We start from the raw sequence: 19,563 nt of genomic DNA, 5'->3' as shown, positions 1-19,563 counted from the left end.
CAGGTTCATCTATTTTTTTCGTTTCTCTACTACTTCACTACATTTTTCCTCATATCTCCTTTTTTGACCTACCACACACTTTTCAATTAAAGGATATTGAGGTAAACTTGGAGCATATTCTCTTCTTAACCTGTTATACTCCTTCACACAATTTAGATCTGCACTAATCTTTGTCTCATCAAAATCAATCAGATACAATCCAGATATAGTTCTAACTCGAGATAAAGCAACGTAGGCCACACCCTCTTTGAACACAGTACTTCCAATATTTATCAAAGCACTATCTACACTTAAACCTTGAGATTTATGAATAGTCACCGCATATGCCAAACTGTTTTCAAATTTAAATCCAACAATCTCTTCAGTAGTAACTTTTTTCTTTTTGCTACCAATCACAGGTTCATCTATTTTTTTCGTTTCTCTACTACTTCACTACATTTTTCCTCATATCTCCTTTTTTGACCTACCACACACTTTTCAATTAAAGGATATTGAGGTAAACTTGGAGCATATTCTCTTCTTAACCTGTTATACTCCTTCACACAATTTAGATCTGCACTAATCTTTGTCTCATCAAAATCAATCAGATACAATCCAGATATAGTTCTAACTCGAGATAAAGCAACGTAGGCCACACCCTCTTTGAACACAGTACTTCCAATATTTATCAAAGCACTATCTACACTTAAACCTTGAGATTTATGAATAGTCACCGCATATGCCAAACAAACAGGAAACTGTTTTCGTCGGACATATAAATCTTTCACAAGCAAAAATCTATTTGAACAACGAATGACTTGTTGTACCTCTTCAATTCCATCAAATTTGATTTTTAAAAATTCAATCTCATCTCTATTTGGGTAATTCAGAAAACCAACAACATTACCCATTGCTCCATTCACAAAACCTCTTTCCACATGTAAATTTCTTCGTAAAATAATCCGACAATTTAAACATACATACAGATTCTTTTCTAAACCAGCAGGGGCATATTATCAAGGGGGTTTATCTCCGCTTTTTTGGCTTTAAAAGCCAAGAAAGCGGAGATAAAATTATCTCCCTATTACCTAGCTGTCGCTAACACCAGTTAGCGACAGCTAGTAGGAGATAGCGACCATCTTGGGCCCCGCTTTGCATGTCAGTGAAATTTATCACTAATGACATGCAAAGTGGGCGTGCCAAGATGTTAGTGACTGGAAACAGTCGCTAACATTGCTATCTCCTATTACCAACTTTTGGAGATATTCGCGCTAAGCACGAATATCTCCAAAAGCTAACACCTGCCCCTGAGCAGTTTTTAGCCATGTTATCCAATGGTAGGTGGATAACATGGCTAAGAGCATTAGCTCGGTAATGCATGAATATCGCTGACTTTTCAGCGATATTCATGCCTTTCGGCCAATTTTTATCGCTTAGGAGATAAACCTTGATAATAGCAAGATTCCTAAGCGATAAAAATCGCCGCAGCTCGGCGATAAAAATATTGCCGCTAAGCCAACATAGCGATAATTATCGCTAGTTCTTGGTAATATGCCCCGCAGTTTTAGATATTGATTTCTCTAAAGAATCCAATTTTAACTTCAATCTTTCAGACAAAATAATAGTACTTCCTTCATGCTCTATTCTATCTTTAGCTTTCAGTTTCTTATATATAACTGACTTATCTTCTGCCTCATTACTATATATTTTCTCTGCCACATTATTTTCATTTGGAAACAATTTGGAAAGTAATCGTGTTTGTAAAGTTTCTTTGACATGTTCACTTAGTTTTCCAATTCTTATATCTTGAAGAATATTTCCATATTTAGCATCCTTTGCCTGTCGTATATTTTGAATGAGTTCAGTATATTTGAAATGTGACCATATATTAACATTTCCAATACTTCCCAGGCACTTTCTGGTGTCTTCATGTGTAACAGTTTTAAATACAGATTGTCCTTTTACAGGAGTTAGCTGCAGTAGATCTCCAAAAACTATGACGTGTTTGCCTCCAAATAACACATTAATACTCTGTTTTAAGAATCTGTTGCATTCTTAACTGCACAAAGGCAAGCATTAAATTTAATACCATGTTTACCTCATCAATAATGAGAAGTTTCATTTGTTTAAGGACTCTAGAAACTTCACAACAAGCTTCTCTAGATAGCTTGTGGTATTGTAATTTATTTTCATGTTCAACTGGCAGCATCAATAAACGATGTAAAGTAATCCCTTTAATGTTGTGTGATGCCAACCCAGTTGGAGCAGTAACAACACTATAGAGTGATGACTCAGTTCTTTGCTGTAGATATGTGGCAATTCCTTTATTTAGAAAACTTTTACCAGTTCCAGCTTCTCCACTCTCATATAGTCGGACAGGTTGAAATGACATACATGAGCATTCTTTTTTCTCATGACGAAAACCATGCTCAATCTGCTCTGTCACTTCATCATATATTTGTTTTAGCCCAAGATTAAGTTGTTTTTCCAATTCTTCTAAGTTTATTACATCCTCTTGAACTTGTTCCATTGCTCTTTCCACCTCATCCATGGCAGTGGCTGCTTCATTTTGAATAATTGGTTGTCCTAGTGGATCGTGACTCAACGAAGCAGAACTTTGACTATCTTGAGAACTGTCTCTAGCAATCTCCGCTGCAATTGTTGCTTCTTGCTCTATTTCGTCGTTCAACATTTGCAGATAATTACTAAAAACAGGACATTCTATACTATTTTTAGATGCATTGAATGAATCTGTCAAAGTCACCAAGTAGCTCCTCTTCTTTACGCCATGGTTTAAAGAGTTGCAAAAGAGCTAAATAGTAAAATTCTAATTTGTCAGGAGTTTCGCCACTCAGTTTTCGGTGATTAATCAAACATTCTTTTCTTTGTTTCACCAGACATCCTTCACATCCAATCACAGCATGTACAACTTTATCAATATCCTCTTTAATATTCCTTTTAAACGTGTAGTTTTGTAGTATTTCATACAGACACATGTTTTCAAACAGATTACTTCTATTTGGATAGTATGTATCCAACATGTTTGTCTTCAGAATGTCTGTACTGTTTCGTTCTTTCTCTGCTAAATATTCAATTTCTTGAACAGGTTTCAAAACTCGGTTTCGTGTTCTTGCAAGACCTAAACTCACCCAAATGATTGTTCTAGATTTTGCATAAAGACTTGCTGATGATAATCGATCACAACATTCATATGCTCCAATTTCTCGCTGAGATAACATCTTCAAACTGTAGGTATACAATTTCTTACTTAGGCTCTTTTCATGAGAAATGTCTTCCCACATATCCTTTAGTTCCGTCTTTTCAGATTTGGTGATGTAAGAGGTTACATATCGAGCCACAGCAATAGAGTTGTCTGAAACATATTGAATATCCATGTTAGCATTCCACATGGACAAAATGACTGGGTTATAGTCATTTATGTATTTGGACTCTTCATTTCTTCTTAAATTGTAGGTATTTTTTGGTGATCTTCTTGTGACAGTATGTCGTAAAGATGACATAAAATTGTTCACTCTCCCTTTTGAAATTACTGGTCATGGAAATCCAAAACGACATTTGGTATAGAATGTATCCTTTGATTTGAATTTTCGTCGACAATATTTGCCACAACGATGGCTTTGAAATGGTAACACTTTCCCTCTTAAGTCCTTATCAATTGTACTTTTGGGTATATCACATGTTGCATGTTCTTCAATGAAAGACAGTACAGTGTCATCTGAGTCTGTTCCAAATTTGGGAGCATCTTTGATCCATAATAGCATATGAATATGAGGAGCACCTCTTGCACCTCTTGCTTGATACTCTTTTCTCCAAAAGAAATCCAGAACTTCGCCAAGAGGAGTTTTTTGTTTGTTTGTAATAAAAGACATCATAGCTTCAAATCTATGGTTAAAATACCTGCAAACATTAACTGGATCCAAAGAGCACAGTTCTCCAGGTGTCTTGTACTCTATATTTTCTATGTTTGCATTTGCCTCTCGAAGAAATTCAAGTAAATCTTCCCAAGCATACTCAGCACAGCTTAGAGTTAGAAACCATGTAGGTGCTCCTAAGTTTCTTAGCATACATTTCAAATCCCCATGACGACGGTACCAATACTCATTAGTACCACGCTGACATGCCATTAGATTAATTAGGTGAGAATCCAAAACAGTGTATTTCTGTTGGACTTTATCCATAAACTCCCTTGCTGAAACATTTTGCAGATGTACTCCACGTTTTAGGATACGGTTCACTGCATAAGAAAGTCCAGATAAGTCACTCTCAAACAGAAGATGAAACAAATATGGAATACATTGACGAAATCTCGGATCTTCTGCATATAATCTTGTTGTCCGGTATTCAGATGCAGCAATCTGCATAGGTCGGTCATCATATCGTGCACCTTGACCTGTTGGAAATAACTGAGGAAAACAACGAGCTTCCAAGCTTTCTTCCCATACACTAATGGGACTTCCTTTTGCTTTTTTCATCTGAAATAATTCAATAGCATTCCCCATTGCTTCTTTCGAATGCAGTGGATGAATTTCTTCACTTCTGGACACATCCACTTTTTCAATTCGTCCAGCAGACAAATCATTATCCTCTTCTTCATTTATTTCCTCTTCTCCTACGTATACATTTTTATAGTATTTATTGTTTTTGACCAAATACAACGTTGCCTTTTTGACTTTTCTTACATCCACTAAATCTTGCCAGATTTTCTTACTCTTTGTAGGCACACCATTAACTAGAATAACTAGAGGTTCCTCTCCTACATTTTCAACACCAATTGTCTCAATGTTTTTCTTTAAATGAAGAGGCAAATATACAATTCTTCCCTTTAAACCTCTTTGTAAACCTGAAGGATTTAATTTCCCTGTTTTTGGATCCATACGAACAATAGCCTGAAATGGATGCACACATTGAATCAGAATAGTCTCATAGGCATTCTATTATCATTTAATTTATTATAACAATATTTACAACTACGTTGATCAGAACCCAAATGAAAAAATGTTCTACCAACAAATAAGTTGCAAAATCTTTCCACTCACTATTATTTTCCTTTTCACTTTTTAAATATAAATCAACTAACCTGGTTTGATTTTTGTAATGAGTGCGTCGACAACACACACAAGGAACATTTGGTTTTTCACCTGCAATGACCTTAAACTTTGTTATTTTCTACCACATTTCCACCTATTGCTCTATCAGTTTCTGCACTGTCTTCTTCTGGACCAAAGTAACTAACCTCAATTTCTTCACAGATCTTCTTAACATCTAATTCAGATCCATGCAAAAGAGCACTATTTAACTGTTTGAGTTTAAGTGCCGGACTTTTTGCATGATACAACTTTCTCACTAATTTCCTCATTTCGGTGTGATGCACAGCTAACATCCTGAAATGGTGAAAAACACTCTGGCATATTTTTTTAGAAAGACAAGCCAGAGAATGCCCTTGCAGACCTGTTTTTTCTCTCACTCTACAACGGTCTAATTCTTGCAACATTATAATCTTTTTTTTTAGACTTTCCTTAGCAAACTTACGTAAGAAATTGCGAAAGAAATCAATTGAATCCTGTCTTACACTGCAAATACTACTACAATTCCAAGTGTACACAGGAGCCTTAGGACGTCTCCCTACAACTTCATCAGCTATCACCTCTTCTGCATTTCTAGGCACACTTTTCTCTTTTTCAATAGGACAACCATCCTTCACCTCATATGCTCGACCACTGGTGTCAACTGCATGCAACAAATCATTCCTTTGAAAGTAACTCTCTTCATTAAAAAATGGCTCACAACTTGAACTATGCATCCATTTTGCAGAAAAAACTTTACAAAAATTTGGCAAAATGGTAGAGTCTGACTCGCAGATAATGCTTTTGCTCAAATGGTGTAAATCCATCCAGTAGTTTCTGAGAAAATCAAAAGGAAAAAAATATATATATCTAGAAGCACGCACAGTGCGTGCACCCATGCGCGCACCCTGCGCAAATCGGGTGTGCACGAGCGGAATTCTGATTTGCTGTTAGACGTCTGTCAACATTCCAATCAGTGGAAACCATGTTGTCACTTCGAGGCAAAAATCTCGGGGTGCGCGCACGTTGCACACACCCCTGAGGCAGAAGAGATTCAAAAACTAAAGTGGAGAACATGAAAAAGGGGCAGGGTAGAGACTCCCTGACCCACTAGGCCTTCTCAGGGGGTCCCTGAAGGACCCCAAAGGGCAAAAAAAGGTGCGCGCACATTGCGCGCACGTCGAAAAAAAAGACGAAAAAAAAATACAGTTAAAAACAAGTTTGAGTGTTTAGATGTTGGTTGGCTCTAAAAAGAGCCGTTGTGTTGATTGAGTATTTTTTGTACCTACAAGTAAGTACCGATGCAGAGTCTAAAGTTCAAGAGGAAGACTCCCTCTTCTGTAAAATGTACACCGTCTCCTCTATAAATGCCTTACAAGTTGTAACGCAAGTTGTTGTGGTATATAGAACCCATACCATAGTCTCTGAGGAAAGCAGAAACAGACTTATTCACATGTTTCCTTGCTTTCTCAATCTGTGGACAATATTAGTTGAACCAGTTCCATTTTTGCCTTTGGCATATATTAGAATATACAAAGGCAGTTTGTGGAAAAAGTGACATCAATTGCCCAAAGGTGTCCTTTAAAAGCATTTCAAGACCTACCCCAGTCAGGTTGCCCAGGTCATTGCCACCACAGTGCACAATTATGAGGTCAGGGTGTGGGAGATGCAAAAAGGATTTTACCAATGGCATCAATTGGTGACATCTCAATCCTCTCTGGCCAATCCACATAATATCCACATTTGGTAAATCAAGGTTGAGAAAGCATCTATTTGCTGCATACCTTTCACTCCAGAAAATATAGCTGTGTCCTACAATCCACACTCTAAGCATTTGAAGGGAGATCTGGTTGTACTCAGATGGGCTCTGGAAATGAAATGGCAGTTTGAAAAGTAGGAGTTTAGAAACAAAAATGTGGATGAGATTCAGTGCGCTTGAAAACAAAGAAATGATTGGTGGTTTCTGAAAATGTAACATTGAAAACTAGGGTGCATGGTACTGTTTTTTAAAAGGAGAAATGCTAATGGTTGAGAAAAAATCTTTGAAAGGAACATTGCACAGGATAAGCTTGGGAATTGAAAAGTCAAACACACTTGCTGGTTTGGATTACAGATTACCTTTTAACCTGTTCATTCAGTTAGGTGTTCTATGGAGTGTTACCATGGTAACAGGCAGAGAGAGTAGTGGGGGAACGTTGAATATTATGTGAGATTGAAAGTGTTGAAATGTAGAACCAATGAAAATGTTAGTTTGGTTTTGAATTCGTATGGGAAGAAATTTCATTGGTTATCTACATGAATATGTGTGGAAAATGAGAGGGAAAGAATGCTATACTATGGTTGAACTGACTGGTGCACAATTCAGAGATTCTGCTTAAGAAAATCTGGTGTGTGATTGACACTGTTCTAAGTCTACAAAAGGATTATTAAAGGTGAGTTGATCATTTGTAAAGGGATCTATGTTGTGCACTTTAAGTTAAAAAGAAAAATGTATTATAATGTGGAAGCAGGAGTTTATTTGTATAGAGTCTGAATGTGTCTACTTTGGGAAAAACATTGTGAAAGGAGCATTTAGTATGTTGATGTGTTTGAGGAGATTTTTTTTGCAGTACAGTGCTGTTGTTAAAAATATAGAGTGTGTACATGAAGTGCTCTAACCACTTCACACTTGTATATCAGGGTTAGAATTCTCAGATAGTCTTCTTGCAGTCTAGTAAACATTCTGGGTGTGCTGCACAAATGCCATAGGAAATCTTTCAGTAGCATGTGGCAGAATCGTTTGTTAGTTGATGTGTTTAAAAATATGGGAATACATGTACTCATGGAGTGAGTCAGGCTTTAGGACATGCAGTGCTTTATAGTCCTAGCACTTGCATGATACCATACACTGCCTAAACACAACTGCATTGTTCTAAACTCAGAAATATCAGTCCCACCTTGAAACCCTACACTGCCTGAACACCACTGCACTGTCCTAAACCCTGAAACACCATCCCTAGCAAAACCTGCTAAACTCTTTCCACACTACTGCAGTGTTCTAAACCCTGAAAATGCACTACTAGCAAGACCCCCTTTTACTGTAGTAATCATTTTACTGAATTGCAAGGGATATTGTCAAGTGTCAAAATCACAGTGTGAGTCAGTATTCATTTCAGAAAAAATGTGGCAGAATAATTTGCTTAGTTGATGTGTTTAAAAATATGGGAATACATGTACTCATGCAGTGAGTCAGACTTTAGGACATGTAGTGCTAGAAAGTCCTATGCAGCATGTGTGTCAGGCCTCTTAATTCCCAAATAGTTTCCATGCTGTGTAATAAAGATCCTGGGTATGCTGTGGAAATGCCATAGCTACTCTCTCTGTAGCATGTAGTAATCATTTCAGTGAATTTTCATTTCTACATTATCAGTCCCACCTTGAAACCCTACACTGCCTGAACACCACTGCACTGTCCTAAACCCTGAAACACCATCCCTAGGAAAACCTGCTAAACTCTTTCAACACTACTGCAGTGTTCTAAACCCTGAAACAGCATTCCCAGCAAGACCCCCTTTCACTGTAGTAATCATTTTACTGAATTACAAGGGATACTGTCATGTGTCTAAGATCACAGTGTGAGTCAGTATTCATTTCAGAAAAATGTGGCAGAATAATTTGCTTAGTAGATGTGTTTAAAAAAATGGGTATACATGTATTCATGAAGTGAGTCAGGCTTTAGGACATGTAGTGCTGGAAAGTCCTATGCAGCATGTGTGTCAGGCCTCTAAATTCTCAAATAGTCTCCATGCTGTGTAATAAAGATCCTGGGTGTGCTGTAGAAATGCCATAGCAACTCTCTCTGTAGCATGTAGTAGTCATTTCAGTGAATTTTCATTTCTACATCCATCCCACCCCAAAACCCTACACTGCCTGAACACCACTGCATTGTCCTAAACCCTGAAACACCATCCCTAGCAAAACCTGCTAAACTCTTTCAGCACTACTGCACTCCTCTAAACCCTGAAACAGCACTCCCAGCAAGACCCCCTTTTACTGTAGTATTAATTTTTCTGAATTGCAGGGCATACTGTCATGTGTCTAAGATCACAATGTGAGTCAGTATTCATTTCAGAAAAAAGTGGCAGAATAATTTGGTTAGTTGATGTCTTTAAAAATATGGGAATACATGTACTCATGAAGTGAGTCGGGATTTAGGACATGTAGTGCTAGAAAGTCCTATGCAGCATGTGTGTCAGGCCTCTTAATTTCCAAATATTATCCATGCTGTGTAATAAAGAGCCAGGGTGTGCTGTAGAAATGTCATAGCAACTCTCTCTGTAGCATGTAGTAATCTTTTCACTGAATTTTAATTTCCACATTATCAGTCCCACCTTGAAACCCTACACTGCCTGACCACCACTACACTGTCCTAAACTCTGAAACACCATCCCTAGCAAAACCTGCTAAACTCTTTCAAAACTACTGCAGTGTTCTAAACCCTGAAACAGCATTCCCAGCAAGACCCCCTTTCACTGTTGTAATCATTTCACTGAATTGCAAGGGATACTGTCATGTGTCTAAGTTCACAGTGTGAAAGTGTATTCATTTCTGAAAAATGTGGCAGAATAATGTGCTTAGTTGATTGGTTTAAAAATATGGGAATACATGTACTCATGAAGTGAGTTAGGCTTTAGGACATGCAATGCTTTATAGTCCTAACCCTTGCATGACACCATACACCGCCCAAACACAACTGCATTGCTCTAAACTCAGAAATATCAGTCCCACCTTGACCCCATACACTGCCTGAACACCACTGCACTGTCCTAAAGCCTGAAACACCATCCCTAGCAAAAACTGCTAAACTATTTCAACACTACTGCACTGCTCTAAACCCTGAAACAGCACTCCCAGCAAGACCCCCTTTCACTGTAGTAATCATTTTACTGAATTGCAAGGGATACTGTCATGTGTCGAAGATCACAGTGTGAGTCAGTATTCATTTCTGTAAAATGTGGCAGAATAATTTGCTTAATTGATGTGTTTAAAATATGGGAATACATGTACTCATGAAGTGAGTTAGGCTTTAGGACATGCAGTGCTTTGTACTCCTAGTCCTTGCATGATACCATACACTGCCCAAACATTACTGTTTTGCTCTAAACTCAGAAATATCAGTCCCACCATGACCCCCTACACTGCTTGAATACTACTGTACTGTCCTAAACCCTGAAATACCATGCCTAGCAAAACCTGCTATAGTCGTTCAACACTACTGCACTGCTCTAAATCCTGAAACAGCACTCACAGCAAGACCCCCTTTCCCTGTAGTAATCATTTTACTGTTTCAATTTCAATTTCAAGAATCTTTATTCGGTTATTCAAACAGAAAAAAACATAAAAGCACGGTATTACTTAATAAATAACACAATAAAACTTGATAAACAGACGTTAAAAGAACAACCCGAATATTAAAACACATGTTAAAAAGTAACAATCATATATGGGTGAATATAAAAGTGAGAACAATAGTAAGCAGTTAGCCCTCCATACTGTTTCTAAGTTTTAAGGCAGATTTTAAGAAGCCAATCACAAATAATGTACATTCAGAGTGTAAAAGTTGGAGATAACAAAGAGCTGGTCTAACCTGGTCAAATTTCAGTTTTTTTAAAAAGGGGCTTTAGATAAAACCTTCGAGGTAAATCATAAAAAGGAGAAATGAATGAAAAGTGCACCAAATCCTGCGGAGACTCATTGTCGCAGCCGCACGCTGGTAACATTTGGCCTCGATGTGTGCCCCTTGGGACTGATAACATAAGATGATAATAGCCCAGTCTGAACCTGGTTAGCAAATACCGGTCAAAGCCCGCCATAGGCCAAGATAGATAAGGCTCCATTTGGGGTGTGGTTTTCAATATAACATACTTTCTGATACTAGGTTTATTCAATTCCACCTCTTCGCGTTTCATTTCTTTTGATAAGAGGAAAGTTTTCCTCACGAGCTCTACATCAGCGCGCATGATTGAATCAGGATTTAGAAAAAGTTCAAAGCGCCTTATACCAGAAAATCTATCTTTCAAGTATTTTAACCATGGAATTTTAAACAGATTATCCATGCATATAGCTTCCCTCAAGAGTAGATGGTTTAAGGTCAGATCTTTATTTAACCAGCATTTTAACCAGTAGATGAATGGCCGTAATGCAAGGGTATCGCTTATGTAGGGAGTACCAGTTTCTTCATGCACTATTAAATTGGGAGTCCCCTTCAGAACACCCAAAGTCTGTTTCAGAAAGTTGTTCCCAGCGACCACAATCTCATTAGCAGCCACAGACCCCCAAAGTTCACTGCCATAACTCCCTATTGCCACACTCCTAGCCTGATAAATCTTTAATAGTGCGGCAATTGGTCTTTTACCCATTTTCCTGACAAAATTAAAAATGGCAGCGTTAGACTGGATTATCTCCCCCCTTTTCCTTTGGAGTAAAGCTCCCCATTTTAGCTGGTCATCAAATAGAACTCTCAGATATGAGAATGTTCTAGTATTCGGGACCTTCTCCTCATTAACCCTAAATGTAACCGACTTCTTATTATGCTGTTCCACATGCATTATAAACAATTTGGTATTATTGATCGATAAGTCGCAGGCATTCATGAAGCTGTAAAAAGCATTCAACAAGGTTTGAAGACCTCTTGGGGTCCTGGCCGGAAGAACCGCATCGTCCGCGTATAATAAAACAGGCAAACCCTTGCGGCCGACATAGGGATAGTCCGCACCAGTATTTATTAAGAATTCCTCCAAGTTGTTAATGTATAAATTAAAAAGAAAGGGGGCCAGAATACATCCCTGCCTAACACCCCTGTGGACACAAAAATCCCTTGACTCTTTAAGGTCCTGCGAATACCTCACATTAGCCCTAGTGTCCTGATGCATATCCCGCAAAAAGTTAACCAGGTTCGACTCAACTCCCATGGCGCCCATGGCCTCCCAGAGCTTTTCCTGGTTAACACAATCGAATGCAGAGGAGAGGTCCATGAACGCCATGTAAATGGAGCCCTGCCGGGCCAAGGTATACTTCCCCAAAATCATATACAGATTAACACACTGTGCTATTGTTGCGTGACCAGGCCAGAATCCTTACTGGATTTTGGAGATTACCCTGTGTTTGTTGGTCCAGGCTGTTAATCTATTCAGCATTACACCACCCACTACTTTGACCACAGAGTCAATTAATGATATTGGCCTATAGCAGGATGTGCAGTTCCGGTCCTCTTTCTTGAATACTGGCACTATTGTTGAGGTCCCCCAGGACCTCGGGCAGCCATGTTCTGCGGCTGCATTAATCACGGCAGTAAGGACTGGCGCCCAAAGCGATACCTTTGATTTAAATAAGTCCGGGGGCATACCGTCCGAGCCTGGTGCTTTCCTTCTTGACAGTCCCAGAATGCCTTTCTCGACCTCGTTAATAGTAAAGAGTGGCAAGCTTGCTCTTTGTACGCCTCTGTCAAAGTCTATCTGCATATTGTTACTATTAAAAACAAGACTAAAGTGGGATACCCACTCGTCTTCAGTAATGTTGGTGCCGATTAGGTTATCATCTATCGTGTCAAATAAAGGTTTATTAATGATACCCCAAAATCTTTCACTGTTACTGAGAGTATCAGGGTCTAGTAGATCGTGCCAGATTTTATCCCTTACTTCTGCCTTACGTTGGGCCAAGGCCTTTTTATAGGCCAAGAGCGAAGACCTGATCAAGGCGGGATTCCTAGGGCTTGACTTCAGAGCCGCTTTTAATTCACGGCCTAATTTAGAACAAGAATGACCAAACCATTTAGGGTCCCTGCAGACGGGGCCCAATGATGGTACGGTTAACATAGCACCTACTTCAGACACAATGCCATCGAAAGCACGCAAAATGTCCGGTGAAAGAGATACAGGAGATACGCACAGTGATAACTCAGGGGCACAGGATTTATTTATTTTGTCATGAAGTGACTCCGGGTTCACCATAGACCATTTCAGGCGACCCTTCCATCCGTACATTTCTTAAGACACCATAATTTGGCGTCTTTACTCATGATTGTAGGAGGTTGCCAACCAATGAGACACAGACGGGGTTATGATCACTATATGCGTTCTCCAGAATTTTTAAACCCAACAAAATTGTATTAAGGCTATTGGAAAGAAGGATATGGTCAATCAAAGAACCCCCCTGAATATCCTTTAAATGTAGTGACGGGCTGATAACTACAGGCATCCGCCAGGGACATGGCAGAAATTAGATCAAATTCATTCAGAAGTTTTTTCAGCATGTCTCCCCGGCCAGAGTGTTCATAGTGAAGCCCCCCCATCCTGTGGCAACCCAGTATTCCAATTACAGTGTTCATGGGGTTCCCACAAGGGTGCACGTTAAAGTCCCCCATAATAATGACCCAAATGGAGAGGCTCTCACAGTGATACCTGATGAAGTTGCCCAAGTCTTCAATCAATCAATATCATACCCCTTGGCATTTACAGCGTTGTAAAAGTTAATCAGGCAGACCATTTCTTTCCCTCTTTTGATTGTCACCGCTTGAATATCAGTGTTGTTAGTGGGTATTACTTTGACAACACAAAGCAAAGCTAAATCAATATACAGAGCCAATCCCCCTTTCGCTCTACCACTTTGTGACGGTACTGCCGGTATAAAAAAAGTTTATATCTTTCTATAAATATGTCACGCTCCACCAGCCATGTCTCTTGCAGACAAATTACTGAGAAAGATCTTATGAAATCTATCCACCTCGGGTCTTTGACCTTTCTGGCCAGCCCTGCAATGTTCCAGGAGATAACATTATAACTCATTGCCTTACTTTCCCCTAGATGTGGCAAATGGTTTACCGACATACTCCCTAATGACCCAACATTATGGACTGCGAAGGAAGCCCTCATGGGCGATAGGGGACACCGGATGGTTCACTGCTTCGTACCTCTCTAGCTCCCTCATAGCATACAGTTCCTCCACTGTCCCCAGGGTGATAAAGTCAATCGACCATTTCAAGTCCGCTATACCTGTTATGTGTGGATATTTGATTGGATATGTACGGTTGCACCTGCTGACCCCCATCCCCCCTCCCTCTTCCCTGATACCTTACTAACGTCCAGTCCCCCTCCATCTCTGGGCAATTGGGCACGGGAAAAAAATATATCAGTGGGAGGGGTTGGATAGAGGACCCCATGTTGTCATGAATACAGTGATTTCAGTTGCAAATGTGTTCCACAGTACGAGTATCTCTGTAATTCACAAGCACACAATCACCCTGTATATTTTTGGGCCTATTCCCCACCCAGGGCACCCTGGGCACCATCAAGATTTTGCTGGAAACATTACGGGGAAGTGGTCTATTTCTGTTCAGCCAATCTGCAGCTTTGTTTCTTAAAGACGTGAATGATTCTTTATTTGGGTTGCAAATTTCAGGGACCCCAGATAAAACTACGGTATACGGGCTCGATTCAGGTGGTAAATTAATTCTCAGATTCTCGGGATATCCTGATTCGGGTGACTCCCTAGGGTTTTTTTTAGACTTATCAGCATTAACACCTCTTGTTGTTTTAGCGGATAATTGCACGAGAACAGGTGGGATATCTGCAGATACATTTTGGGTGGATGTAACTAGGGAGGGAATAAAATTATGCGGTACTCCCCCCCTGTGCAGTATTCTGTTGTATATTGCCCAGAGGCAGCACATTTAACTTGACATAGTCCGCAATCTTTAGTGTTACATCCTCGATCTTGGCTAATCGGTTCTCAATCTGTGAGAGCCTGTCTTCGAGTGATTTAAAAGAGGACTTTAAAAATAGGCCAAGATTGGCAAGGTCTAAGTCCTCTGGTATCAGGGCTGCGTCCACAGAATTAGTCACACATGAGGCAATATCAGGAGGCAAGGGTGGCCCATTTTTCTCTGTTAGACTCACCCTGCCCAGACCCGTTGAAGTTATGTTGCTATTACAAGATTGTTTGGCGAGTTTAGGCTTCCTTCCTCCCGCGGCGACATTTGGCCCCCGCTTTCTCTTAGGTATCGCACCCTCTCGCCTCCCTCGCGTCTACCTTGTATTCGGCCTCTCGGGTGAACTATAGTTAGACACAATAGTCCACTCAGCGGCCATAGTTGTATTAGACTGATCCACTACAGAGATGGGGCCTTGGGTCTGGGGGGTAGAAGGGTTATGTACGATCACCGGAACATCAATGAGGTTTGCTCGTGATGAAGGCTCTGGGCTGCGTGCATTAGCAAAATATCCCATGGACGATCTTTTTGCCAGGGCGAGGTCTTGAGAGACCCGGCGCTCCATAAGGATAATGCCCTGGTCAATGACAGAGTTGGCCCGGATAATAAAATTGTCTAGTGTCCCGGTTAAGTTCCCATTTGGAATCACTCCCTTGCTTCTACTGTCACGGACAGACATTTTACAGTACAACTGAGCAACTCAACAGGTACTTACAGTTGGACACGTTGATGTCCTATGTTTACAGCACCAGGAAAGACAGAGGGATGGCCCGGTCCGGTCTCGAACGGTTGCGAACGGACTATAACGGGCCCGCCCTTGGCCCAGGCTTCGCCCGGCTCGACCCGCGCGCGATCCTGCATCGCGTGGGCTTTCGTCTGTTTTTAAGCGCCTTCAGGCGTGGAGTTAGCGGCAGTGGCCGCAAGGGATCCCGGGACTTGTAGTCTTCTCCCTTCTCCCTCCACCCGGCGGCCGCAAGATGGTGTGCTGCGGCAGCGGGAGGGAGAGCAGAGGACGGGGCAGCCAGCGAGGGTCAGCAATCAGGGAGACCAAGGTGAGTTCGCAGCCAGGCAGGTTCCTCAGAGCACCCCTGAATTGCAAGGGATACTGTCATGTGTCTAAGATCACAGTGTGAGTCAGTATTCATATCAGAAAAATGTGGCAGAATAATTTGCTTAGTTGATGTGTTTAAAAATATGGGAATACATGTACTCATGAAGTTGATAAAGCTAGTTTTGTATTATCTATTCGTGAAAATGATAAAAGGAAGTGTTTATATTTTTCTGCAAGGTACAGCAACATAAAATTTATTATGGATCAAAATCAGAACAACATTGAAGTCACTTTTGAAATTTCTTACACTCTGATAGAGGACTTAAATGTACCTTTTATGGACAGCAGCAATGAAGAACAACCTATTGTTGCATGAGATATAGCCTGTGATATTTTGGATGAAAGTTTGGACAATGACTTCTTTGAAGCATTAGATGATATTGAGTTTAATGTCACAAGTTTTGAAGTTGATGAAGAAGCTAAGGAAATTCCTGATGAAATCATGCTAGATGTTCTATTACAATATGAAATGTTACAAGAATAAATTTATGATTCAAAATTAAAAATGATTTGAGGGAGTCTTCTTGTACAATTGTAATCTTTGAGCTGGTAGCCAAGTTATTGTGGCATAAACTGAGTCTTACAGCATAGTTTTTATTTCCAGGTATATATCCTTTGACTTTTAGCAAAGTCTCTGTGATTGTTGATTTCGTATTGTACAGAGCTATTCAACAGAATGTCTTTTTGTATGCACGGTGGTAAAAAATGAAGCTATTTCAAATTCAGTAGGTACTCTCCTTACAGTGCTTTAATCAATCAGTTAGTACCCAAGTACTCATGCAGTGACCCAGGCCTTAACACATAGACTGCTACAAACCCCTCTCCAATTCACATGCAGTCCTTTAACTACCTACACACTTGTGTTTCACACTTTTAATTCCCCAGTCAGTATCTAAACACTCCAGCAAACATCCTGTCACTAATCTGGCACTCCTTTAGTTTATTTTACTGAATTGCAAGGGATACTGTCATTTGTGTAAGATCACACTGTGAGTCAGTATTAATTTCACAAAATTGTGGCAGAATAATTTGCTTAGTTGATGTGTTTAAAAATATGGGAATACATGTACTCATGAAGTGAGTCAGGCTTTAGGACATGTAGTGGTAGAAAGTCCTATGTAGTATGTGTGTCCGGCCTCTTAATTCCCAAATACTCTCCATGCTGCATAATGGAGATCCTGGGTGTGCTGCACAAATGCCATAGAAAATCTTTCAGTAGCACGTAGTTATCATTACAGTGAATTGCAAGGGATATTTTGATTTGTCTAGAAACAGAATGTGAGTCAGTGTGTTTTTGGGAATATTGTGACAGGATCACTTGCTCGGTGCATGTGTTTGCAGACATGGGAATGCATGTATTCATGGAGTGAGTCAGGCTTTAAGACATGCAGTGCTTTATAGTCCTAGCACTTGCATGACAACATACACTGCACAAACACAACTACATTGGTCTAAACTTAGAACTATCAGTCCCACATTGACCCCCTACACTACCTGAACACCACTGCACTGCACTGTCCTAAACCCTGAAACACCATCCTTAGCAAAACCTGCTAAACTCTTTCAACACTACTGCACTGCTCTAAACCCAGAATCACCATCCTCAGTGAATGCCCCTATAATGTTGAAACATCACTGCACTGCCCTAAACCCTGAAACAGCACTTCCTGCATGATCTCCTACACTGCCCGAACACTGCTGCTGTGCCTTAAACTCTGAAACAACACCCCCTGCTATACCCCCTACACTGGGTGAATACTAGTGTAGTTTTCTAAACCCTGAAACAGTACTCCCAGCAACACCCCCTTTCACTGTAGTAATCATTTTACTGAATTGCAAGGGATACTGTCATGTGGCTAAGATCACAGTGTGAGTCAGTATTCATTTCAGAAAATTGTGGCAGAATAATTTGCTTAGTTGATGTGTTTAAAAATATGGGAATACATGTACTCATGAAGAGAGTCAGGCTTTAGGACATGTAGTGCTAGAAAGTCCTATGCAGTATGTCTGTCAGGCCTCTTAATTCCCAAGTAGTCTCCATGCTGTGTAGTGAATATCCTGGGTGTGCTGTAGAAATTCCATAGCAACTCTCTCTGTAGCATGTAGTAATCATTTCAGTGAATTTTCATGTGTACATTCTCAGTCCCACCTTAATCCCCACTCGGTCCCAAATTTCTAGGGGGACCCGTGTGATGAAGGATGCATAGAGATTGGGCGGCCTATGTTCTCCTCTCATGAAGGGGATTTCCTGCAGAGTCCGTCCCGCTACCGCCTGATCCTGAAACAACCAATGTGTCCCGGACTCCCAGCTGACCCATTCAACTAGAAAACGGAGCTGGGACGCTTGAAAATATGTCGCTAGGTCTGGTATCCCGATTCCGCCCTGTTCTGGTGCTGGCATGGCGGTCTGGCGTTTCATGCGGGGTTTCCGCCCGTTCCAAATGAATTGTGACAAGTCGGACTGCGTTTGTTTTATCCAGCCTCGGGGTGGTGCAAGAGGGATCGTACGAAAAAGGTACAGGATCTGGGGAAGGACAGTCATCTTCACTGCCGCCACTCTACCCAGCCAGGACAGCGGATAATATTTCCAACGGCTCAGCTCGTTTCTGATTTTCTGCCGCAGTTTGGTGTACTTGACGTCTACCGACTTCTGAAGAGAGGGCGCTAACTGAATCCCCAAGTATGGGACCGTGTCCGACGTCCACAGTATGGGCAACAGCGCCTGTAGGTGAGTGCGTGTAGAGGGGTCAAGGGAGAGGTCGAGGGCCACAGATTTGGTCATGTTGACCTTAAAGCCAGAGACACTGCCGAACCTTTCTAGGACCGCAATGCACGCCGGCAGGGAGCTCCGAGGTTTATCTAGGGAGATCAGCACGTCGTCGGCATACAGGCTGACGGTGTGGATGCTGCCACCAAACTGGATACCCTGTACCTCCGGGTCGGAGCACAGGAGGTGTGCAAGAGGCTCCATATATAGGACAAACAAAAGAGGGGACAATGGGCAACCCTGCCTGGTGCCGTGTTCGATGGCAAATTGGGGAGATGTGCACCCATTGACTCGGACCGCCGCTGTCGGGAATTTGTAGCAATTGAACACTCTATTTCAGAATTTAGGCCCTATCCCTGCTTTAAGTCGAACCTTCTCTAAGTAGGGCCAGTGTACCCTATCAAATGCCTTTTCGGCGTCAATGGTCAGCATCATGTACTCACCCTCCGTCCGTGCGGCTTTTTCAAGGAGGTGAAAGGCCCGTTTAGTATTATCCGTGGTCTGGCGCTCCGGAATAAATCCGGATTGGTCCGGGTCAATCAGCCCCCCATATACGGCCCTAACCTGGAGGCGAGGATCCCTGTATACAGTTTGAGGTCAACGTTCAAGAGGGAGATAGGTCTATATGCTCCGCACTCAGTCGCGTCCTTACCTGGCTTAGGTATCACTGCGATAGATGCCTCCAATAGATCCTTATGGATCGCCCCCTCTTCAGCGAAAGACGTGAAGAGCCGAGCGAGTAGCGGGGCTATTTGGCAGCAGAATGTTTTATAAAAGCTCACCGGGAAACCGTCTGGGCCCGGGGCTTTTCCTAATTTGAGCCGGGAGATAACCGAGATGACCTCCTCCGGACGGATGTCTTTTTCCAGGCAGTCTA

The 19,563-nt window shown here is 41.1% G+C and overlaps 1 pseudogene; it reads right to left on the bottom strand.

Moving 5' to 3' along the window:
* LOC144827954 (uncharacterized) overlaps positions 1–18,890 on the bottom strand; it is an 88,836-nt pseudogene extending 69,946 nt beyond the window's left edge.
* Positions 18,891–19,563: the final 673 nt, after the last annotated feature.

The sequence above is a fragment of the Lissotriton helveticus genome, chromosome 4_1, assembly GCF_964261635.1.
Source record: "Lissotriton helveticus chromosome 4_1, aLisHel1.1, whole genome shotgun sequence".
Lineage (NCBI taxonomy): Eukaryota > Metazoa > Chordata > Amphibia > Caudata > Salamandridae > Lissotriton > Lissotriton helveticus.
The sequence above is the reverse complement of the archived record's forward strand: the minus strand, read 5'-3'. Positions and strand labels throughout refer to the sequence as shown.